The sequence below is a fragment of the Dendrobates tinctorius genome, unplaced genomic scaffold (genome assembly GCF_039654945.1).
Source record: "Dendrobates tinctorius isolate UK_male_01 unplaced genomic scaffold, ASM3965494v1 ptg000086l, whole genome shotgun sequence".
Lineage (NCBI taxonomy): Eukaryota > Metazoa > Chordata > Amphibia > Anura > Dendrobatidae > Dendrobates > Dendrobates tinctorius.
In genome coordinates, this window is record NW_027361754.1 from 24,971,367 (window position 1) to 24,997,428 (window position 26,062).

Genomic DNA, 26,062 nt, shown 5'->3' on the forward strand with positions numbered 1-26,062 from the left:
TTACATTACTGTATCAATGATCATCATCTTCATAATGGGCTTGAAAGTGTCCCTAAAATATATCCTGATATTGAGACCAATGCAATCCAAAACGGAAAAGTGCCATAAAGGAGAACCGGACTTGTAGTCAAAACCAAAATGCGGCCTTTTAGACAAAAATGAAATTGGTGTTTCCTTTTAGACTGATTGATTTGAACATTGACTGGAGAATGGGGTACTGTGTTAGCTAAAAGCAAATCGCTTTGATGTGGTGTGGGATCTAGTCAACGGTGGAGGTGTCAAAAATGCTGGAACAGAAGATAGGACCAGAAGGAGGGATAGAATGCCTGAAGAGAAGACTAATTTGAAGCTATTTACAAATGAAAGTGAGAAGAGGTGAGCAATGATTTATTTTTCTTACCCTATGTAACAATTATTGGAACACTCAGGAACATCTTGAGTCAACAGAACAAGAGTACGGTAACAAGTCCGTATTACACAATTAAACATAGGTGCAGCAAGTGAGCAACAGTTCAAGAACAAAACATCAAGCAAGGAGATACTAAAAGTAGTTCACATGCAGTACTGCTGCAAGTAAAGCCTCTTGGGAGAGGAACACACAAGAAAATGCTGACAATAAGACACAGTTCACAACAGGGCAGGCAGTTTCTGAATAAGAGTCCCAAAACAGTGCAGAGCTGTGAGCCTGTTAGGAAGTCCAGAACAGTCAAATATACTGCCACTGCACACAAACAAAATTAGCTGAAGCAGGCTGAGCTTACGTGTCCTAAGCAGGCAGGCTGAGGCAAATGCAGAGAACACACACATCTTGTTGCAGGTGCACCACTGAAAGCTGGAGAGGTTTCATGGAAGGGCTGAACCGGATCTTCTGGAGAGGAGCAGTCTCTTGCAGCACAGAGCGAGGGATTCAAGCAGAATACACAAGCATGGACTGGAAGGCAAACTAGGGTTATAAGGCAGGGAAGGCGGATCACATGAGCAGGAGCGAGGTAGCAGACACCATCTTGAAAAAGGACTATAAAGCACAAAAGATGAACAGGGAATCCAGAGTCCTGACACCCTACATTTATAATGCTCTGATTGCTTCAAACATTGCCTGTGGAGTGGCATGCTGTGTTAGATATAGACAAATTGATTTGGTGGGGTATGAGGCCTAGTCAACATCGGAGAAGATAGGACTAGAAGGAGTGGTGGGATTCCTAAAGAGAATACTGATACAGAGCAAGTGACAGATAAGGGCAGGGGAAAAGTGAGTAATGATTTTATTTTTCTTACCCTACATTTATTATGCTCTAATTGCGTTAGACATTGCCTGGAGAGTGGTGCACTGCGCTAGCTAAAAGCAAATCTATTTGGTGTGGTGTGAGTGCTAGTGAACTTCGGAGGTGCTAAAGTTGTAGGAACAGTAGATAGGACTAGAAGGATTGATATGATGCCTAAAGAGAAGATTGATATGAAGTTAGTGACAGATGAGGGCTGTAAAAAAGATAAGTAATGATTTTATTTATTCTATTTACTCTACATTTATTATGCTCTTATTTTGTGTTGAGCATTCCGATACTGCAAAAATCGGGTATCGGCCGATATTCGCGGAATCGGAATTCCGATATTGAGTTCCGATACTTTTTGCATATCGAATACCGGAATCCGAAGTTCCCATAATGCTATGAGCCAGTTTGATTTGATTCAGCCAATGAGGAATCCTAAGAAGTGTGGGCACATCCTGTTAGGCATGTAGGAATGTTAACTAATGGCATGGCTGTGATTCGCTGCGTGCAGATCACCCAGCTGTTCCTCCCCCAGACACACGCTGAACAGTGATCTATGGAAAGTGAAACTAGTGAGGTAGGAGGAAACGACAAGTTCTCATTTCAATGCCAGAACACACACCCCTGGGCGCTTATCTTAGAAGCAAGAGATGATATCTTGGAAACCGTGCAGACTAGCCACAGAAGGTAAATTACTTATTGTCAGCATTCTGCAGCCTAGATGTGCACTGAGATTATGTGAAAAGCCCGGACAACCTGTTCTGTTATGTATTTCCGCCAAGTTGGATCGCCCGCCAGGGCTGGTGGGGTACTCGGTACCGGGCCCGTTGGTTTCAATGGGAGATGTCACGGTAGCTGTGACCCGGTCCGTGGCCCTGGGCATCCATTGTAAAAGGGAAATGTTGAACGTGTGGATGATGATTAAAGTTTAAGAGTGAAAGATTCGTGACGCCACCTGTGGTGTTCGGCAATGAAGATGTTAAGCCAATGCTGCAGACAGATCCTCTGGGACAGGTGGTGTGGTGCAGCAATGATGTTGTGGCCCTCCACAGGTAGGGCTGTAGTCCCAGGGCAGTGTAGATGGAGAGGTAGTGAAGAGATGTAGATGGTGCAGTGCCAGGCACAGAGATGTAGTAGTGCTGAGTGTGTTGGCGCAGGAATAACTGGAGGACACCAGAGCATGTAGTTCCAAAGCTTTAGTCACAGTCTGTTGTGCATACAGGTGCCCGTCTCGGTGCCGTGTCCTCCGGGTCAGGGGCTCAGTCAACCTCCAAGCTAGATGAAGCACTCCGTTCCAACACTCCGCCAACATGTGCCTTTTCTGAACGTCTCCCTCTATTGCTACACAACCCCTTTAACATAGTCAATATCTTTGTAACTCCGAACGTCTTAAAAAAAAAATTAATTCCTGCTATTCCATTTGATTGGGCTAAACCTCTATGCCTTTAATGTCTCCTCCACCTCCCCCAATACATTCTACATTATTCTTAGCTGTTTTCCTTCATGTAGAATTAACCTACAAGGAAAGAAAGTGTTTATTTTAATTCCGATATTTCTGTCCCATTGACTTGCATTGGTTACCGGTATCGGAATCGGCGATATCCGAGACTTTTTGGGTATCGGTCCGATCCAATCCGATCCGATATTTCCCGATATCGGAAGGTATCGCTCAACACTACTCTTATTACTTGGAATATTGCAGGGAGAATTGGGCACTTTGTAAGCTAAAATCAAATCAATTTGGCATGGTGTGAGGTCTAGTCAATGGCAGAGGTTCCAAAGATGCTGAAACAGAAGACAGGACCGGAAGGAGTGAAAGGATGCCTGAAGAGAGAACTACTATGGAGTTAGTTACAGATGAGGGTCTTGGAGAGGTGATGATTACTGATTAATGATCTTTTAAGTATTTCTTACGGTAGATTTATTATGCTCTGGAGTCTAGAGAGTGCCCATAGCATAACAGATTATTTTAGATTACCATTGAATTAATTTGGGTGTGCGGGATTTTATTATCAATATCCTACAAAACGAGACATTAGAAAGTATGAAATTTGGTTTTCTAAAGTAGGCCAGCCTTTTAACAGTACATTTGGGAAAGTATGATGGGGCTAGCCTGAATTTGGCGCTTACCAATATGTGTGGCCACCATTGGCTATAACCTCAAATTAATATACTCTTATATCTACACTCCTCAAAATTGAGCTTGCAACACCAAGAAGGAAAGCTATTTTTCAGGGTCTTTTTATACCATTTTGAAGGTGGCAACAGATAGAAATATATTATTACACAGTTACCTTTGCTTCATAAACAAATGTTTTTTTTCATTTTTTTCCTATTTTTAACTCAACCAGTCGTTTGAGGTAGACAACCGCCTTCCCGTTTGCAAGTAAGCTTATTCTATAAAAAGACTGCAGCCTTCAAAGCACTTCTCATTGTCGTCCTCTCACCGTTCTTTTTTATTTTTATTTTTTCATTTTAATATAAGTTAAGATTCCGGTAGTCATTTGCAATTCATGTGGAACTTTCTCATGCAAATTTTGCTACTCTTCCTGGGATCAGAAGTGATTCAATCTCAATGTTGATATCCAAAGGAAGGGGAGAAAAAAATGATATTTTATTGAATCTGTAAATTCAACAGTTTTCTGTCCATTTTTGCATTAGCTGGTTAGTCCCTCACAACCCCGGATTTATTAATATTTCTCATGAGATGGAATACATTATAAGCAGCCTTCTAAACAACAATACAGAATAACAGGCAGAATAAAGAGTCTCACTTTAAAGCGAATATCAAAGAATATAACATTTTAGAGGAGAGATATTTTAACAAATTTGAAGGCATAGAATCATAATATACAGTGTTGGCCAAAAGTATTGACACCCCTGCAATTCTGTCAGATAATACTCAGTTTCTTCCTGAAAATGATTGCAAACACAAATTCTTTGTTAATATTATCTTCATTTAATTTGTCTTAAATGAAAAAACACAAAAAGAATTGTCCTAAAGCCAAATTGGATATAATTCCACACCAAACATAAAAAAGAGGGTGGACAAAAGTATTGGCACTGTTCGAAAAATCATGTGATGCTTCTCTAATTTGTGTAATTAGCAGCACCTGTAACTTACCTGTGGCACCTAACAGGTGTTGGCAATAACTAAATCACACTTGCAGCCAGTTGACTTGGATTAAAGTTGACTCAACCTCTGTCCTGTGTCCTTGTGTGTACCACTTTGAGCATGGAGAAAAGAAAGAAGACCAAAGAACTGTCTGAGGACTTGAGAAACCAAATTGTGAGGAAGCATGAGCAATCTCAAGGCTACAAGTCTATCTCCAAAGACCTGAATGTTCCTGTGTCTACCGTGCGCAGTGTCATCAAGAAGTTTAAAGCCCATGGCACTGAGGCTAACCTCCCTAGATGTGGACAGAAAAGAAAAATTGACAAGAGATTTCAGCGCAAGATTGTGCGGATGTTGGATAAAGAACCTCGACTAACATCCAAACAAGTTCAAGCTGTCCTGCAGTCCGAGGGTACAACAGTGTCAACCCGTACTATCCGTCGGCGTCTGAATGAAAAGGGACTGTATGGTAGGAGACCCAGGAAGACCCCACTTCTTACCCCGAGACATAAAAAAGCCAGGCTGGAGTTTGCCAAAACTTACCTGAAAAAGCCTAAAACATTTTGGAAGAATGTTCTCTGGTCAGATGAGTCAAAAGTAGAGCTTTTTGGGCAAAGGCATCAACATAGAGTTTACAGGAGAAAAAAAGAAGCATTCAAAGAAAAGAAAATGGTCCCTACAGTGAAACATGGCGGAGGTTCCCTGATGTTTTGGGGTTGCTTTGCTGCCTCTGGCACTGGACTGCTTGACCGTGTGCATGGCATTATGAAGTCTGAAGACTACCAACAAATTTTGCAGCATAATGTAGGGCCCAGTGTGAGAAAGCTGGGTCTCCCTCAGAGGTCATGGGTCTTCCAGCAGGACAATGACCCAAAACACACTTCAAAAAGCACTAGAAAATGGTTTGAGAGAAAGCACTGGAGACTTCTAAGGTGGCCAGCAATGAGTCCAGACCTGAATCCCATAGAACACCTGTGGAGAGATCTAAAAATGGCAGTTTGGAGAAGGCACCCTTCAAATATCAGGGACCTGGAGCAGTTTGCCAAAGAAGAATGGTCTAAAATTCCAGCAGAGCATTGTAAGAAACTCATTGATAGTTACCGGAAGCGGTTGGTCGCAGTTATTTTGGCTAAAGGTTGTGCAACCAAGTATTAGGCTGAGGGTGCCAATACTTTTGTCTGGCCCATTTTTGGAGTTTTGTGTGAAATGATCAATGTTTTGCTTTTTGCTTCATTCTCTTTTGTGTTTTTTCATTTAAGACAAATTAAATGAAGATAATAATACCAAAGAATTTGTGTTTGCAATCATTTTCAGGAAGAAACTGAGTATTATCTGACAGAATTGCAGGGGTGTCAATACTTTTGGCCAACACTGTAGTTCTAAAAGAAACTCATATTTCACCAATTAGCCATAACAAAACAAAAAACGCCTCCCTAATATTGTATAAATCCCAACCATAACATCTCTTATTGAAAAAATGACTTTGTGGAATCTCTGAAGAGGTCCTATGCTGTCCATAACCAAGGAGTTAGCAGAAGATGTTTTACATTCTAGAACTTATGGAGTGCAGCCTCCATGGATTGGATTTGATTTTTCAGCACATCCCACAGATGATCGGAGACCACAAGAATTTGGAGACTAATCGTCAACTTGATATCTCAATTGCGTTCCATGGACCATTACTGAATAATTTTTGGATTATCCTGGTAAAACAGGAGCTACGATTAGAGAATATTGCTGCCATCAAGAGATGTACTTGGTATGTACAATGTCTACATAGCTTTGATGTGTTACATCCATGAGGATGGCAAGGTCCAGTAGAACTTTTGCTAGAGCATAATCCATCGTGCATCTTAATTTCCTAGGTGTTGCTTTAGGCCTGTTTCACACTTCCATTTTTGTCATCAGCAAAATCCACCATTTGGGGGAAAAATGGATCTGACGGATTTGCCTAGCGGATCCTTTTTTTCTCCATAGACTTGTATTAGTGACAGATTGTGACGGATGCCCTTCCGTTTCGTCCGTCGTACAACGGATCCGTCAGAAAATAACTGTCCGTCAGCTGAAAAAACGTCCCTAGGAATGTTTTTTGTCTCAGTCAAAAAGGCGGACAGTGACGGATCCATCGCCGTCCGTTGTCAACTAGAATGGACGCCTATGGGCGGCGGATCCGTTACTGTCCGTCAAAAAAAGGACCTGTCATCGGATTCCGTTTTTTCATTTCTAATCCTTTAATTTAACCCCATAAGCCTTTCTGGCACAAAATCTCTCTCTCTCTCTCTCTCTCTCTCTCTCTCTCTCTCCAGAATCATGTTCCTTTCCATTTCGATATCTGCAGTGTAGATGGATCCGTGAAAAAAAGTGCAAGTAACGGATAGCAAAAAAGGATGCAACTGATTAAACGGATGCATTTTTTAGGTGGATCCACTAGACGGATCAGTTGAAAAAACAGATCAGTTGCATCCATTTGCATCCGTTTTTTACTCATTTCGACGGATCCGTCATTTCGTCAAAATGACGGATTTTGACTGATGCAAAAAAACGGAAGTGTGAAACAGGCGTTAGACTTACCATGTCTCACTTCACCTGCTAAACACAAGCCGCAGAGACACCTTCACATGTTTCTCAACGCAAGCAATGACTAGCCAGGTCTTTCCCCAGGAGGGAACAACCACGGGAAGGGTAGTCTCCAATGAAGGAAACCACCTATGCCAAAACATGGTATCCACCCACAGACAGCTGTTTCGGGGTATTGCCCCTCATCAGTGTGGAGAAGGAAACTGGCCAGTAGGAGCAATGCCTAGTAGAAGACTGAAAAATGAGGATGAATGAACTCATGGAGATCAACATCCAACACTGCAGAGACACCATCACATGTTTCTCAATGCAGTGATTCTAGGGCAATGCCCCCAACCTTATGGGAAATATGTAAATATATGCAAAACACAAACCGTGGAGACACCATTGCATGTTTCTCAATGCAAGCAATGACTAGCCAGGTCTTTCCCTGGGAGGGAACAACCACGGGAAGGGCAGTCTCCAATGAAGGAAACCACCTATGCCAAAACATGGTATTCATCCACAGACAGCTGTTTCGGGGTATTGCCCCCTCATCAGTGTGGAGTAGGAAACTGACCAGTAGGAGCAATGCCTAGTAGAAGACTGTGAAAAATGAGGATGAAAGAACTCATGGAGATCAACATCCAACACTGCGGAGACACCATCACATGTTTCTCAGCGCAGTGATTCTAGGGCAATGCCCCCACCGTTATGGGAAATATGTAAATATATGCAAAACACAAGCCGCGGAGACACCATCACTAGTGTTGAGTGATACCACCCGATACTGAAAAATATCGTATCGGAATGGATCGGCCGATCTAAAAAAGTATCGGGTATCGCCGATTCCGATCCTGGAAGTCCCATTCAAGTCAATGGAACAGAAATATCGGAATTAAAAAAACCCCTTTCTTTCCCTGTTGGTTAATTCTACATGAAGAAAAACAACTAATAATAATGTAGAATGTATTGTGGGAGGTGGAGGAGACATTAAAGCCATAGAGGTTTAGCCCAATCAAATGGAATTTTTTTTTTTTTTTTTAAAGACGTTCGTAGTTACAAAGATATTGACTATGTTAACGTCTTTAATTTTTTGTCAGATATGTGTGTTTCACTACTTCCATGCTCTTCACCTTCTTTTTTACTTCCCCCACACTTTCTCCATCATCTTCAGCAGCAGCAGTATCTTCTTCTTCTTCCCTGTAGTTGTTATCTATAAAAGTTTGAAGATTACACCTTCCGTTCAGCCTGTCACAAAAGATTTACAACAGGATTTGTCCGCGCTCAGTTTGGCCTGCAGCAGCAGGCCTTTTCCAGGGGCACCACGAGGAGGAACGGACTCACCCCCATACACTGCTTAGTCTTCTTCTGCTTATAAATTTGATAATCTCATTTGCTCAGATTTTTAGTCTTATGCTTAATGTTCTTCTGCTTTTGGTTTTTATGCTTCTTGGTCTTCTGTCTCTTGTTGTTCTGCATATAGGTGGTTGTCTTCCTGTTCTTTGTCCTCTTGGACATCTTCTTCATGGTCATCTTTTAGGTCTTCTTCGGCGTGGTCTTCACGGTCGTCATCTTCAGGGTCATTGTCAGGGAGATCCAGAGTGAGAATCAAAAACCATTTCCACAAGCTTGAACTTGGAAAAGTAGCAGAAGTTACAAGAAGGCTGAGGAACTGGCGAGAACCAGCTGATGGTACTGGAACCCGGAGTGGCAGCAGAATTAACAAGAGCCAATGGCACAACCGTGGACCAGCTGACGGTGCTGGAACACGGTTACTAAGCAGGAGGTACCTGTGCTCCAAAGCACTACCAAGGACCAGCAGACGTTGGTGGAACTCGGATACCGACAAGGAGGCACCTAGGCCAAGGCACTGCAGAGAACCAGCTGACGGTGCAGGAACCCGGATGGGTAGCAGAAGCTGCAAGAGCAAATGAAACTAGCGAGGACCAGCTGACGGTGCTGGAACCCGGAGGGGCAGCAGAAGGAACAAGAGCCAATGGGACAACCGTGGAACAGCTGACGGTGCTGGAACACGGTTACTAAGCAGGAGGTACCTGTGCTCCAAAGCACTACCAAGGACCAGCAGACGGTGGAACTCGGATACCGACAAGGAGGCACCTAGGCCAAAGGCTCTGCCAGGAACCAGCTGACGTTGCTGGAACCCGGATGGGTAGCAGAAGCTACAAGAGTCAATGGAACTACCGAGAACCAGCTGACGGTGCTGAAACCCAGAGTGGCAGCTGAAGGAACTAGAGTCAGTGGCACTATCGAGGACCAGCCGACAGTGCAGGAACACGGTTACTAAGCAGGAGGTACCTGTGCTAGAAAGCACTGCCAAGGACCAGCATACGTTGCTGGAACTCGGATACCAAGAAGGAGGCACCTAGGCCAAAGGCTCTGCCTGGAACCAGCTGACGGTGCTGGAACCCGGATGGGTAGCACAAGGTACCCATGATTAACAAAGTGTCGCGTCCGCGAGCAGGCCGCAGTTACCAAAACCCACAGTCCTACCGGGGTTGCTTTTCCTATTGGCACTACGGAACCAGCCTTTATTACCAGAACCCGCAGCCCACATAGGAAGCACCAAAACTGCAGGCACCATAGACTCGGCTAACCCGACCGCAACAGGACAGGACAACGTATTGGTGGCAAAGTGACGTTGACACTACCCGGAAACAGCAGGCGTGCTGGAACCAGGCTGGGCAGGAGGGAGTACCCGTGCCAAAGACACTGCCGAGAACCAACTGATGGTGCTGGAACCCGGAGGGGCAGAAGAATGAACAAGAGCCAATGGCACAACCGTGGACCAGCTGACGGTGCTAGAACACGGTTACTAAGCAGGAGGTACCTGTGCTCCAAAGCACTACCAAGGACCAGCAGACGTTGCTGGAACTTGGATACCGAGGAGGCACCTAGGCCAAAGGCTCTGCCGAGAACCAGCTGACGGTGCTGGAACCCGGCTGGGCAGGAGGGAGTACCCGTGGCAAACACACTTCTGAGCAGCAACATGCCATGTTGAAGCCCAGGGGTCAATCATGCAGCAGGCTGAGGCCAACTTGGAGCGAGTTTTATATTGGTTGTAACAACTACTGATTGTAACCGTGCTCCATTTTGGCCTCTGGCTCTATTGTCTCTAGTATTTCCCCTGGCCTCCAACCATGCCAGTTGCTGCTCTGCAGTGTTGTCTGCACAATCCACACTTGTTCCTGAGTTACTGGGGCTCAGTCACGTCAGTTGATCCCCTGATGCGTGTCCGGCAAGGTCTCCTGCTCTGTCCACATTCCCACAACTATTAATGGGAATGGGGACAGAGCAGGAGACATTGCCGGACACACATCAGGGGATCAACTGACGTGACTGAGCCCCAGTAACACAGGAACAAGTGTGGATTGTGCAGACGGCACATCAGAGCAGCGACTGGCGGGGTTGGAGGCCAGGGGAAATACTAGAGACAGTACAGCCAGAGGCCTAAGTGGACCACGGTTAAAAGTCAGTAGTAGTGTGATGTTGGAGGCAGCAGTAGACTTAACCATCCGCACAGGAGGGGAACAGCTGGCGTTACTGAACCCCACAGACACAGGAGCGAGTGTTTATATCTGTGCGGATGGCACTTCCAGGCTACAACTGGCTGTGTTGTAGCCCAGGATCAATGCTCCGAGCAGGCTGAGGCCTACTTGGAGCGAGGAGAAAAAGTGTTGTAGTGTGAGTTTGGAGGCAGCAGGAGACCTTGCCATCCACACAGCAGGGGAACAGCTGGCGTTACTGAACCCCACAGACACAGAAGAGAGTGTTTATATCTGTGCGGACGGTACTTCCAGGCTACAACTGGCTGTGTTGTAGCCCAGGATCAATGCTCCGAGCAGGCTGAGGCCTACTTGGAGCGAGGAGAAAAAGCGTTGTAGTGTGAGTTTGGAGGCAGCAGGAGACTTTGCCATCCACACAGCAGGGGAACAGCTGGCGTTACTGAACCCCACAGACAAAGGAGCGAGTGTTTATATCTGTGTGGACGGCACTTCCAGGCTACAACTGGCTGTGTTGTAGCCCAGGATCAATGCTCCGAGCAGGCTAAGGCCTACTTGGAGCGAGGAGAAATAGCGTTGTAGTGTGAGTTTGGAGGCAGCAGGAGACTTTGCCATCCACACAGCAGGGGAACAGCTGGCGTTACTGAACCCCACAGACAAAGGAGCGAGTGTTTATATCTGTGTGGACGGCACTTCCAGGCTACAACTGGCTGTGTTGTAGCCCAGGATCAATGCTCCGAGCAGGCTAAGGCCTACTTGGAGCGAGGAGAAATAGCGTTGTAGTGTGAGTTTGGAGGCAGCAGGAGACTTTGCCATCCACACAGCAGGGGAACAGCTGGCGTTACTGAACCCCACAGACACAGGAGCGAGTGTTTATATCTGTGCGGACGGCACTTCCAGGCTACAACTGGCTGTGTTGTAGCCCAGGATTAAGCATGCAGCAGGTGGAGGACAACTTGCAGCTGGTTTTATAGAGATTGTAGACTACTACTGATTGTCACCGTACTCCACTATGGCCTCCGGCTCCACTGTCTCTAGTATTTCCCCTGGCCAACAACCCCGCCAGTTACAGCTCTGAAGTGGCGTCTACACTATCCACACTTGTTCCTGTGTAACTGTGGCTCAGTCCCGTCTGTTGATCCCCTGATGTGTGTCTGGCAAGCTCTCCTGCTCTGTCCTCATTCACACTACTAGTAATGTGAATGTGGACAGAGCAGAAGACCTTGCCGGACACACATCGGGGGATCAACTGACGGGACTGAGCCACAGTAACTCAGGAACAAGTGTGGATAGTGTAGACGCCACTTCAGAGCTGTAACTGGCGGGGTTGTTGGCCAGGGGAAATACTAGAGACAGTGGAGCCAGAGGCCATAGTGGAGTACGGTGACAATCAGTTGTTGGCCAGGGGAGATACTAGAGACAGTGGAGCCAGAGGCCTAAATTGAGCACAGTTACAAATCTGTAGTAGTTTGCATGTGGATGGAGCAGGAGACATTGCCGTCTACACAGCAGGGGAACAGCTGGCATTACTGAACCCCACAGACACAGTAGCGAGTGTGTTTTTCTCTGTGAAGACGGCACTTCTGATCACCAACTGGCGTTGTTGGAGCCCAGGATGAGGCATGGAGTAGGCTGAGGCCTGATGGTGTTGGCATGTGGATGGAGCAGGAGACATTGCCGTCTACACAGCAGGGGAACAGCTGGCAGTACTGAACCCCACTAACACAGGAGCTAGTGTGTTTTTCTCTGTGAAGACGGCACCTCTGAACACCAACTGGCGTTGTTGGAGCCCAGGATGAGGCATGGAGCAGGCTGAGGCCAACTTGCAGCACCTTTTATAGAGGTAGTAGACTACTACTGATTGTAACCGTGCTCCACTATGGCCTCCGGCTCCACTGTCTCTAGTATTTCCCCTGGCCTCCAACCCCGCCAGTGACAGCTCTGAAGTGGCGTCAGCACAATCCACACTTGTTCCTGTGTTACTTGGCCTCAGTCCCGTCAGTTGATCCCCCGATGTGTTTCCGGCAAGGTCTCCTGCTCTGTCCTCATTCACACTACTAGTAATGGGAAAGTGGACAGAGGAGGAGACCTTGCAGGACACACATCAGGGGATCAACTGACGTGACTGAGGCCAAGTAACACTGGAACAAGTGTGGATTATGCAGACGCCACTTAAGAGCTGTCACTGGTGGGGTTGGAGGCCAGGGGAAATACAAGAGACAGTGGAGCAGGATTAAAAATCAGTAGTAGTTTGAATGTGGATGGAGCAGGAGACTTTGCCGTCCACACAGCAGGGGAGCAGCTGGCGTTACTGAACCCCACTAACACAGGAGCTAGTGTTTTTCTCTGTGCAGACGACATATCTGAGCGACAACTGGCTGTGTTGAATCCCAGGGATTATAGTTCAGGTGGTAGAAACATGAGCACAACAGGAGACCTGGATACAGTTGCCAACCAATTATTTAGTCGGGAAGAGGACTGGCAAATTCTGGGGAGATCCAGGCCTTGTTCATTTTCAGAAAAGTAAGCCGGTCGACGTTATCGGAAGAAAGTCGCGTGCGACGGTCTGTTAGTACACCACCTGCGGCACTAAAGACGCGTTCCGATAATACACTGGCAGCAGGGCAAGCCAGCACCTCCAATGCATACTGGCTAAGCTCTGGCCATGTATCCAGCCTAGAGACCCAAAACTTGAAGGGGGACGAGCCATCTGGGAGTACACTCACAGAGCAAGACATGTAGTCTGTCACCATCTGACGGAAACGTTGCCTCCTGCTGACTGGAGCCGTCAGTGATGGTGTAGACAATTGTGGTGGACACACAAAACTTTGCCACATTTGGGCCATAGTGGTCTTGCCTTGTGCTGAGGCGCTGTTTCTGCTCCCTCTTTGTGCCGAGTTTCCTCCACTGGCTGGACGCACAGAGGTGCTTTGTAAAGCACTAGCACCACTGCTGTTGGGTGGAATGGAAAACATGATGGACTGCACCAGTGTGTCTTGGTACTCCCGCAGTTTACGCTCCCGGTTCAACATTGGTATGAGGGTTTTCAAGTTGTCCCGGTAGCAAGGATCTAGGAGGGTTTACACCCAATAATCAGCCGTGTAGAGAATGTGGGCGATGCGGTGGTCATTTCTCAGGCACTGCAGCATGAAGTCAACCTTGTGCTGCAGACTCCCAACTGCCAAAGAACCGCTGTCCCCTGCTTGAGGCGTGATCTCTGCCTGCTCTGCATCACCCCACCGTCGCTGTACATACTGACTAGAGCTTTGTGTACCTCCCTCCTGTGGAGAGATGTCTTCCTCCTCCATCGACTCCTCCTCATCATCTTCACAAAGTGTCCCCTGCCTAGGCCTTTGTGAGGAAGCACATAGCGCAGACTGTCCAGAGGCAGATGGCATTTGGGACTCCTCATCCTCCACCTCTTCCAAAACCTCATCCCTTAGTGCTTGCAGTGTTTTTTGAAGCAAGCAGATAAGGGGGACAGTCATGCTGACTATTGCATCATCTGCACTCGCCATCCGCGTGGAATCATCGAAGGCACGCAAAACGAGGCACATGTCCTTCATAGAGGCCCACTCAGTGGTGCTGAAGTGTGACCGGCGCACCTTGCGACTTGTTTGCGCCTGATGCAGCTGGTACTCCATGACTGCTGCCTGCTGCTCACACAACCGCTACAACATATGTAATGTTGAATTCCACCTGGTGGGTAGGTCACATATGATGTGATGTTCCGGAAGGCGTAATCGACGCTGCAGAGCAGCAAGGCGCCATCTTGCCGTGCTGGAACGCCGCAAGTGAGCACACTCTATGCGGACCTTATGCAGCAGTGCATCAAGATCCGGATAGTCCCTCAGAAAGCTCTGTACGACCAAGTTGAGCACATGTGCCAGACATGGGATGTGAGTGAGGTTGCCAAGGCCAAGAGCTGCCACCAGATTTTGGCCATTGTCACACACTACCAAGCCCGGCTGGAGATTCGCTGGCAGAAACCACACATCGCTCTCCTGCTTGATGGCATTCCAGAGCTCCTGCACTGTGTGGCTTCGATTCCCCAAAGAAATTAATTTGAGTACGGCCTGTTGATGTTTGGCCACGGCTGTGCTCATATCAGTCATAACAGGCTCTTGCAGCGCTGATTCAGAGGAACTTGAGTAGGAGGAGGAGTCAATGTGTACAGACTGGATTCCTGCAATCCGTGGAGTTGGCAGAACACGTAGAGCGCCACTCTCCAGATCTGTACCCGGCTCCACAACATTGACCCAATGGGCAGTGAGGGAAAGGTATCGTCCCTGTCCATGGTTACTGGTCCACGCATCGGTGGTCAGGTGGACCTTGCTACTGACGGCGTTTAGTAGCGCATGTTTTATGTTTGCCTCCACATGTTTCTGCAGCGCAGGGACGGCTCGCCTGCTGAAATAAAAGCGGCTGGGCACGGTATATTGTGGGACTGCCATTGCCATGAAGTCCCAGAAGGTGTCAATCTCCACCAGCCTGAATGACAGCATTTCAAGTGCCAGTAGTTTGGCAATGCCAGCATTCAGAGCCTGTGCTCGGGGATGGCTTGCCGAGTATGGCCGCTTTTTCTCCCATGTCTGTGCTACCGATGGCTGTCGAGTGGCCTGGGAGTGTGAGGATGACTTGGAACGTGGTGCTGTGGGTGGAATGTCACAGGGTCTCCGGACAACAGTGCCAGAGGTTCTTCCTTGGCGATCCTGTGAGGAAGCCGAACCAGCTGTGTGTGAGCTGGAGGAAGAGGCCGCAACACGAGCTGAAGAGGTGGTAGGTGGTGCTGTACGTTGGCCTACGTCTTCAGTGTGCCTGTGTAACTCCACCTCGTGCTTGGTCCGCACATGTTTCCACATATTAGTGGTATTGAGGTTGCTGACATTTTTCCCTCTCTGATGACACAGCTTGCATTTGACAAAGCAAATGTCATCTGCAACTGTGTCAAAAAAGTACCACGCACTGCAAGTCTTGGGAGTGCCCGTTTTGCCTTTTGAAAGTGGAATGCTCCTAACGGGTGCCGAAGTGGAGGCTACAGGCAACCAAGTCTGCCCCCTCCCTCTCCTTCCTGTTTTGGCAGTTCGGGGAATCTATTCCTCAGAGCTGCTCCCACCACCTTCCTGTTCCTCACGCCATGATGGGTCAAGGACCTCATCATCTACACCCCCCTCTTCAAACACGTGCTTCTCCTGGGTTGTCTCACCAGCACCGTACGCACCAGAAAGTGGTAACTGAGTCTTGTCATCATCTGATACGTACTGAGGTGTGCTGACCATAGGCACTGGCCCACCCGCCTCTTCAGATTCAGAGGGACAAAGAAGTTGCGCATCACTGCATACTCCCTCTTCTTCACATTCTGAAATGCTGCTTGGCTGGCCCCCTCTTTCCAAACCAACAGATTCCGAGAACAGAAATAGAGACTGTGATGGCTCCTGTCCAGGGCTCTCTGACTGCCTGGGCACTTTGGCAGGTGGTGAAGAGACAGATGGTTGCTCTTCAGTGCTCTGGCCCTGAGAGGATGTGGAAGTCATTGAAGTCAATGCGTTAGCTGCCATCCATCCGACAACGGTTTCAATTTGTTCCTCCCGCAGCAGTGGGGTACGGTGAGGTCCTACAAAGCTGCGCATAAAGGACTGTTGCCTGCTAAAACCAGGGGATGCTGACTCACTGGTGCCAACAGCAGGCACAGAATCCCCACGTCCTCTCCCTGCAGAATCCCCACGTCCTCTCCCTGCATAATCCCCACGTCCTCTCCCTGCTGAAACTCCACGCCCACGCCCACGTGCCTTACTCCCTGCCTTCTTCATCTTGCTAGACTGAGAAAGATAGGCAATATAGTACAAAGGGGGGCCTTAGTGTGCTTATTCCTGAACAGCTGGTTACAGGTATAAGAAACACTAATTTTATGAAGTGTGTGTGTCGACTACACTTTAATGGGAGCTAATGTGGCCTACACAACTTTCAAATGTAGTGTTTGGTGAACTTTGTTGTTTTTTTGGGGGGGAAAAAAAAACTAAAAGGATGTGACCAAAGATTTGAAAGTTAGAGTATCACCAACTTTCTGGAGCTATTACAATGCAGGCAGGTAACCTACAATGCAAAAGATGAGGCTCCCAAAAAATTGGGTAATACTAATCTGGCTGCCGCTGAAGGGCACAAGCCAGAAAAAAGGCTCCTCTATCTACTCCTATATAGTGTTTGCAACCAACCAATGTAGATGGATAGGGATGGATGCACACTAATAGGAGAAGAAAAATGAGCTGCAATTAAAGAAAAATATGTGTGAGGCAGTGACGCACGCTGAGCAGCCTACAACCAGACGTAGCTGCAGGACACACTACTCAGCGTGAGCTGCACTCACGCACAGTCAGAGACCTCTCAGACAGCCGTGGACAGTGCAGCTAAGTGGGCACTAGCACTGAAAGGCTGCAGAAAGGCTCCGCTGTCTACTACTAGTGTTTGCAACCAACGTATATGGATACGGATGGAAGCACACTAGAGAGAATTTTTAAAAAATAAGCAGCTCAAAAAGAAAAATATGTATGAGGCAGCAGTGACACATGCTGGGCGTCCTACAACCAGACGTGGCTGAAGGACCCACTCCACAGCATGAGCTGCATTCACACAGCCCTTGCAGACAGCTGTGAACACTGCTGCAAGGGAAAAGAAAGCTACAGTGGTGGTTTATGTAGCCTGGGTAAAGCACAATATTGTTTTGAGAATCGCTATTTCTAACTGTCCCTCACAGTCTTCAACAGCAGGCTGTCCCTAACTGAATTCACAGCAGAGTGACCAGAAATGGCGGCGGTGGCTTTTATAGTGCATCATGACATCATTTCTGCAGCCAATCACAGCCATGCCAATAGTTAACATGCCTACATGCCTAACAGGATGTGCTCACACTTCTGAGGATTTCCCATTGGCTGAATCAAAGCGAGCGGGCTGATAGCATTATGGGAACGTATCGGAAGTCAGTATCGGAATTCCGATACAGCTAATATCGGCCGATACTTGCGGTATCGGAAAGCTCAACACTAACCATCACATGTTTCTCAATGCAAGCAATGACTAGCCAGGTCTTTCCCCAGGAGGGAACAGCCACGGGAAGGGCAGTCTCCAATGAAGGAAACCATCTATGCCAAAACATGGTATCCATCCACAGACGGCTGTTTCGGGGTATTGCCCCTCATCAGTGTGTAGTAGGAAACTGGCCAGTAGGAGCAATGCCTAGTAGAAGACTGTGAAAAATGAGGAAGTCTTCTACTAGACATTGCTCCTACTGGCCAGTTTCCTACTCCACACTGATGAGGGGCAATACCCCGAAACAGCTGTCTGTGGATGGATACCATGTTTTGGCATAGGTGGTTTCCTTCATTGGACACTGCCCTTCCCGTGGTTGTTCCCTCCCGAGGAAAGACCTGGCTAGTCTTTGCTTGCGTTGAGAAACATGTGATGGTGTCTCCGCGGCTTGTGTTTTGCATATATTTACATATTTCCCATAAGGGTGGGGGCATTGCCCTAGAATTACTGCGTTGAGAAACATGTGATGGTGTCTCCACAGTGTTGGATGTTGATCTCCGTGAGTTCATTCATCCTCGTTTTTCACTTCAACTGCTATCATGTTCCTATGGTCTCAAGTGTGCCAAGTCCTCTTTCCACACATGCATTCTTTTACAAACCTGTCCCTGGTATTTCGAGATCCACTTCCTTCCTCTGGGTTCACTGCCCTCTTTTGTGCTCCATGTCGGGTTTTGCAAATTATCTTGTGTGAATTATTGAAATCATCTCCTTAGATTTATTTAAGACCCATTTAGACACACTCCTGTGTGATGGAATTGAGACTCTAGTGCTATGCTTGGTGTACGCCACCATCTGTGCTTTTTGTGCTTAAGTATTTACTTGCTTCCTTCCTGCTTGCTTCAATTTCATTCATCTTGCTGCTCCTGAGATTCCTGAGTGTGCCTAGTCATCGCTGCCCATGTGTGTTCCTGCCTGTTTCACCAACGACCAGGGTCCATATGCCCACAAGGTACTTAGTGGAACCACCTCGCTTGGTGAGCAAACATGTCCATCATAATTTATGCAAATTGTCTCTTCAGAGAGGAAGAGGACTAGAACTCGAGTGCCACCTATTGGAAGTAGCAATCCTAAAAGTCAATGTTGACCCTTTAACGAGCCTTTTTACATGACTTAGGATAAAAGCCAAGCCAGAATCTCAATTTGCAGACACTGTGTTTTTCGGGGTACTGCCCCTCGTCAGTGCAAAGTGTGAGATCTGGTTTGGCTGTGAGAGAGGCGTCTGACCGATACACAGTGTCTGCAAATTGAGATTCTGGTTTGGCTTTTATCCTATGTCATGTAACAAGGCTCGTTAAAGGGTCAACATTGACTTTTAGGATTGCTACTTCCAATAGGTGGCACTAAACTTCTAGTCCGCTTCCTCTCTGAACAGACAATTTGTATAATTAGCATATTTCCCAGAGGAGAATTGCGGCTTTAAGTCTCCTCACCTCAACATGCTTAGCATGTCATTCTCCGCAAGGAGAAATTATACTTCTTGGATATCCATCATAATTTAGTCCTTGACAGAGTGGTTCAAATCTTTACACTTGCCATTTTTTCCTGCTTCCAACACAATTAGAAAACATTCAGAAACTGAATGTACAATTTGCCTGTAGTAATCGATGTCAACTACAGTTGGGCAAATTTCCCAAAATGTGACTCAGGAAGATTCTCATAATTCAGTGGGGACATTTGATTCATTGATATGCGCTAAACCCCACTCGGGTTCTAGTTAGCAGCACTCGCCAGAACACTGGAGGAAGAAGAAGAGAAAGGACTATAGCAGCAAAATGGCACCCCAGGACAGTTAAGAAGAGAGCAAATTAGAAGTGAGTATAAGAGTTAAAGTCGCCATTTTGCTGGATTTCAGCAAATCGAATCCTCAAAAATTCTGATTAGTTAGAATCCAGTTTTTAATGGAAATACATAGCAAATTTGATTTGTTTTGGATTGATTCACTCATCTCTAATGTCAGCCCAATGTAAATGCATGAAGCAGACAGTCATTACTCATCAGAGAGTCTGACCATTCATTCCATGCCAAATTGGCTGCAGAGAGGAGAAGCCACAGAGAATTGAGTATAAGTGAGTTTTACATTTTTAGACGCCACGAGCAATTAATGTATTGTAAGATGGGCTAAGAATGACTGTCCGGGCCAAAAAGTAAGAAAAAAGAAAACTAAAAATAACAAAAAAACAACCAACAAAAAAAAAAGAAACATAACTAAAAAAAACAATTCTGTTACATTTACATCCATAATACATTCAATGCGATAAGCGATGATAAACAAAATAAAAGAGACACGGATTAGTAAAATATCTTGAAAATAGATTCAAATAGACTCAGTAAGGCAGATAAAAGTGCATTCAAATGCACTGATGCCACGAGTAAGTGTTGTAGACAATTCTAAACAATTAATGAGACGTGGGATTTTCTGTTTCTTTTCATCCTAGGAAAGCATGGCTGAGTCAGAAGAAGAGAACAGCAGACAATTGCTATTATAAACAACAACTGCTCTATCTAGAAATTAATTGAAAATATCTGTGTATTTTTATTCTATCTAATATATTAAGCTCAAGTGTATGTATGTATGTGTGTGTGTATGTCCGGGATTGGCATCCGCACCGTCGCAGCTACAGCCACAAAATTTGGCACAGTCACACGTCTGGACCCCGAGAGTGTCCTAAGCTATGTTGTGAGGCGAAATTTTAACCCCACGCGTTCCAATTCACCAAACAATTTTGCCCCTATCTACATAATGGGGAAAAGTGTGTGTGTATCAAGCCCCGCCCTTCATTATGATGTCATAATGGTTGTCATGGCGACACTGATGTCATCATAGGGTGCATGCCCCGCCGCTCATTATGATGTCATAATGGTTGACTATGGGATGGAGGATGTGTGATGGGTATATGGGCAGTGGACTATGGGATGGAGGATATGTATGACGGGTATATAGGCACGGGACTATGGGATGGCGGATATGTATGATGGGTATATGGGCACTGGACTATGGGATGGAGGATATGTATGATGGGTATATGGGCATAGGACTATGAGATGAAGGATGTGTGGTGGGTATATGGGCACTGGACTATGGGATGGAGGATATGCATGACGGGTATATAGGCACGGGACTATGGGATGGCGGATATGTATGATGGGTATATGGGCACTGGACTATGGGATGGAGGATATGTATGATGGGTATATGGGCATGGGACTATGAGATGAAGGATGTGTGGTGGGTATATGGGCACTCGACTATGGGATGGAGGATATGTATGATGGGTATATGGGCACGGGCCTATGGGATCGTGGATATGTATGATGGGCATATGGGCACGGGACTATGGGATGGAGGATAATTATAATTTGCTATAACTAACCACAGTTAGTTACTATGCCCGGGCAGCGCCGGGCTCTTCAGCTAGTTATTAATATAGAAATATTAATAGCACATTTACTCATTAGATCGGTATACAAGGATTATACAGAGAAAGGAGAAAGTTGCAGTCAGGAGAAAAAAAAATAATGAAGAGATTATATCCAAATTTATTTATTGATATTTTTCAATATTTCATGATTTCGTTGTAGATAAAAAAGAGAAAGGGATTATCCACTTTGAACCATACCTTTTTATTTCAAGGCACTCTGTTACTGAAGACCTAATAAATCAACTGTGCATTGGAGTGAAGCCATTGGTCTGTGTGTCCATGATCAGTTTTGACGCTGCGTAATTTCTCTGCGGAAAAAACATCCGCAACATGTCTATATCTCTTGCAGACACGCTGAGTTTTATGCGTGGGTTTTCCCATAGACTTGCATTAGATGCAGAAAATCCTACACTAAAAAAGCACATGCGTTTTTAGTGTTGTTTCTGCACATGTTATCCGCATATGTCTTTATCAAAAAAGTTTTGGCAAAAAGCAAATACTAGGAAGAATCAAAACAAGGCAGGTTTATTTAAAACATGCCATAGCAACACAAAATACATCATCAACAACATGATAAAAATGTATGTAAAAAATTCAATGAAAAATGCAAGTTTCCCAAATTCTGCAGAAAAAAAAACTGCAACATCAGAAACTCACCATTGTGGTAATGTAGCCTTAGGCCTCTTTCACACATCAGGTTTTCGCCATCAGGCGCGATCCGGCGCTTCTGACAGAAACCGGATCCGGCGAAATGCAATGCCGGATCCGGTTTCCCCCCCATTGACTTGCATTAGAGCCGGATCGAGCCGGATGGCCATGCGTTTCATCCGATTTTCGCCGGATCCGGCAATGTGACGCGATCCGGCGTCTGGAAAAAACGGCTACTGTAACGTTTTTTGTCTCCGGCGAAAAAGCCGGACACGCCGGATCCAGCGTGTCCGGCTTTTTCATACAATGAAAGCCTATGAGCGCCGCAATGCGCCTGATCCGGCGACAGCCGGATCCGGTGGCCGGATCCGTTTTTTTTGGTCTGAGCATGCTCAGTAGCTCTGCCCACAAGACATATATAAAAGCAAGACAGTGGGACCCTCAGCCACACCCAACATGCCACCCAAGCCAAGAACAAGGAGCAGGAGAAGGCAGCAGACATCTGCAGCAGCACCATCAGCACCACCCCAAATGGAGCAGCATGCTGAACAACGGGAGGGGAGTCCAGCAGCAGATGAGAGACAGTAATTATCAAATCCCCCATTCCTCCAAACTAGGGCTATTGAATATCAAGATATTCATTGGCCCTTTGTTTCTCTTTATTCAACAGCCGCCCAATAGATGCAGCAGCAGCAGCAATGGCAGCAGCTGGAACACCACCCACAGCCATGGAGTCTGGCCACCAGGAAGACAGCATATCATCTTCTGGGAGCCCTCCCTCGCATCGTCAGCATTTGACGGTAAGTTTTTATTTCCAAAATCCATCATCTCTGTAATATATGTCTATTCATTGCCTTTTATTTCAAAACAGGAATCACAAGATGAAGAGGAGCTCCCAGAAGAAGAAGGAAGGGGTGGACAGACACTTGGAGTGGGCTCACAATTGGTAAGTTTTTTGCATCAAACGCAGAAACACAACATCACACTACACACAACACATAGAAAACAATGTTCTGCAGACCACACACAGCAAACAATTGCCTACATCCAAAGACATAACATTTTTTGTTTTCTTCTCTAGACTTCCCAATCTGGTGCTCGGCCAAGAGGTCCTCGCAGTGCCTCCCAGGGTCGTCGGCGACAGCAAAGCGGCGGTCACCAGCGTGTAAGTATAAATATTTTTGCTTTGTTTTTTTGCACTTTTTATTTCATTTCTTTTGTGGAGGCTAATTATGTTATTTTTGTCTTTTTCTTTAACAGCCTTCACAGCGTGCTCCCGACTCTGACGGTGAGGATGGAGGACTCGATGTGGACCACCTCATCGATCTCGTCAGAGAAAGGGAGCCGCTCTGGAATATGGCTGACCGCCGCCATGCTGACCTTATCGTTACCCGACGACTCTGGGAGGAAATCTGTTCGCTCCTTGTGGACCACTGGGAGGACCTCGAAGCTCGGGCCCAGATTAAAGAGCGTAAGTATATACAGTACCGGTTGCTTGATTTAAACCAGTGTTTCCCGAACTCCAGTTCTCGTGGTCCCCACGGATCATGTGTTCAGGATTTCTATTTACTTTGGAAATCCTGAAAACATGACCCCTGGGGACCATGAGGACTGGAGTTTGGGAAACACTGATGTTGTATACTAACCACTTTGTCCTTTCTCGTTTCAGGGGAGAGAATTGTGAAGCGGTGGCGGTCTGTGAGGGATCGTTTCAAGAAGGAGTTCAATAAAGAGATGCGGGCCCCGAGTGGATCTGGAGGACGCAGGAGCAAGTACAAGTACGCACGAGCCCTGTCGTTCCTCCGGGAAACAATGCTCACCAGAAGGTAAATATTACACACCACATGTGACAAAAAAATGTTTAGATGTAACTTTTTTTTTTTCAGCCAGGGCCATACCATGTCACTATTTTAATTGTTTTTTTTTCTCTTTATTCCACAGCACGGTGAGCAGCACTCGGGAGCCTGCACAATTGGACCCTTCTGAGGCGATCCTTGAGGAGACCGGCACCGAGGGACACTTCGACCGCCCCGGTACATCTGCACCTTCCCAGCCTTCCCACACATTCGACCCATCTGTCCCATCCACCAGCACAGGAGCATCGTGGCCGCCTACATTACATGAAGCTGCTGGTGAGGAGATCGCTTTCCCTTTACCCCACCCTTCTGCCCCTGCCACCTCTAGTACACCTGCGGGTACTGGGCGGCAGCGGCAGAGGGGTCAGGAAAAGAGTTATGCGCCAGAGTTCTTGCATCTGAATGCATCTTTCCAGAACTGTCTAAAAGTCTTGTCAGAGCAAATCTCCGCAGGCTTTCAGCAGATCAACTCCAGCATTCTGGAGGTGAAGACACTTCTGCAAACCATGCATTCAGAAGCAAGATCTTCGCCAAACCACACCTTTTTCAGGTCTGTTGTGGAGCGCATGGCAACACTATCTCCTACCCAGCAGATGCATGTAATGCATTCGTGCCACGGTGCTCTACAGCAGGTTACCTCCCAACCTCCACCTCCCACCACTGTAGTTCCTCCACCTGCACCCCCTCCAGCCACTTTCCATCCTCCCCCTCCTATTACATCTGCACCCCCTCCAGCCACTTTCCATCCTCCCCCTCCTATTACATACCAGCAACCTCACCAGTACCAGCAATACCCAGTACCAGACATCTCCCCACTTCCAGCAACCTGCCCCATACCAAACTCCTTCCCCGTACCAAACTCCTTCCCCGTACCAAACTCCTTCCCCATACAACTTTCCATCAACATCATCTGCTCCTACAGTCCCTGCCCAACCCTCCACTCCACCGCCCACCACCTCTTCTGCCTCCCACATGTCCACCCATTCTGTAGCTTTTTCCACACCATCACCTCTATCTGTTCCTTCCCCACCACGATCCCAGTCCTCTCTCCACACTCCCATTGTCGAAGTGTCCCGCAGCCCCTCCAGCAGTATTTCCACCCCACACTACACCGAGTTATAATGTTTTTTTTGTAATAAAAATGCCCATTTGGTTGGTTTCAAACCTTTATTAAAAAAGTTTTTTTAACTTTAAAAACAGTTTACAAAAAAAAAATATTTTAAATAAAAGTTAAATTATTGTTTACACTGGTTGTCTGTCATTTCTTTTTGCGGCGAAATATGTTTAAAAAAAAGGTTAAATACAGGGTATTTAAAAGGTAAAAAGGTATTCAAAACCAGGTATATAACTGTGGGTAAATTTTAGCTTTTTGCCACAGTTGTGTTCCTGGTTGTGTTTGAAGCAAAGTATTTCACCTGAAAAGTTGTGTTTATTGTTGGTGATTTCCTAACAATGTACACAACTTTTGTTAAAAGGTGAAATACTTTGCATAAAACACAACCAGGTACACACCTGTGGCCTAAAGCTAAAAATAGAGACCATGACAAGATAGCCAACTTTGGTTGGCAAAGGTATATACTGTTGGTCCAGAAGGTACACAAGTTTGGTTAGGGCACAAATCTTTCACACTCTGTCATCCTGCCAGTGTACTCTGCCTTGAGGTGACATAAAGTATAGTGCAAAATTGTCCCTCATTACTGAAACCGTCACAGAACTTCTAGTGGTAATGTCATGGTAATCTTGCAAGGTGGTTTCTTCAGAGGTGTCCTCAATGGAAATGGGTTCCTTGCAGATAACAAAATTGTGGAGTACCACGCAAGCTTTGATCACCTCGTCCACAGTTTCTGTCTTGAGGTTGATCGCAGTCAATAGGACCCGCCATTTGGCTGTCAGAATACCAAAGGTACATTCAACCATTCTTCTTGCTCTTGTGAGGCGGTAATTAAAAATGCGTTTTGGTCTTGTCAATCCTCTGCTAGAGTACGGTTTCAAAAGGTGTTCTGACAGCTGGAAGGCTTCATCCCCTACACAGACAAATGGCATAGGTGGACCAGATGTTTGACAACATCCATCTTCGCCAGTAACTTGCTCTTCTCTCCAACCTGCACTTTCTCCTCTACAACCTGTCAAAGAAGGGCTGTAGGAACATGCTATATATAGTTTTCCAGTAGCCAATCCCGTTCGGAAGGCCACAAGGGTCAATTTTAAAAACCGGATCCGGCGTAATCCGTCGAAAAACGGATAGAAAAACGGATGAACCGGATGAGACGGATCCGGTTTTGTCTGTCAAGAACAAGACGGATCCGGCAGAAAACCGGATCCAGCACATCAGGTTTTACAAAACATTTGCCGGATCCGGCATTCCGGCACGACGCCGGATCGCGCCTGACGCCGAAAACCTGATGTGTGAAAGTAGCCTTAGTAAGTACTGAGTTCTGCAGCACAATTACAGGGAGCGCTGATTTAAAGGGAGCATTTAGGTTTATACTACATAGTTGAATACCTGGCCTTTCATTGGCCTTAAAGATGCCATAACACTTGGTCAGAAGTGGACACTTTTTTTCTCTTATTTTATTCCTGCTGATCGCCTGAG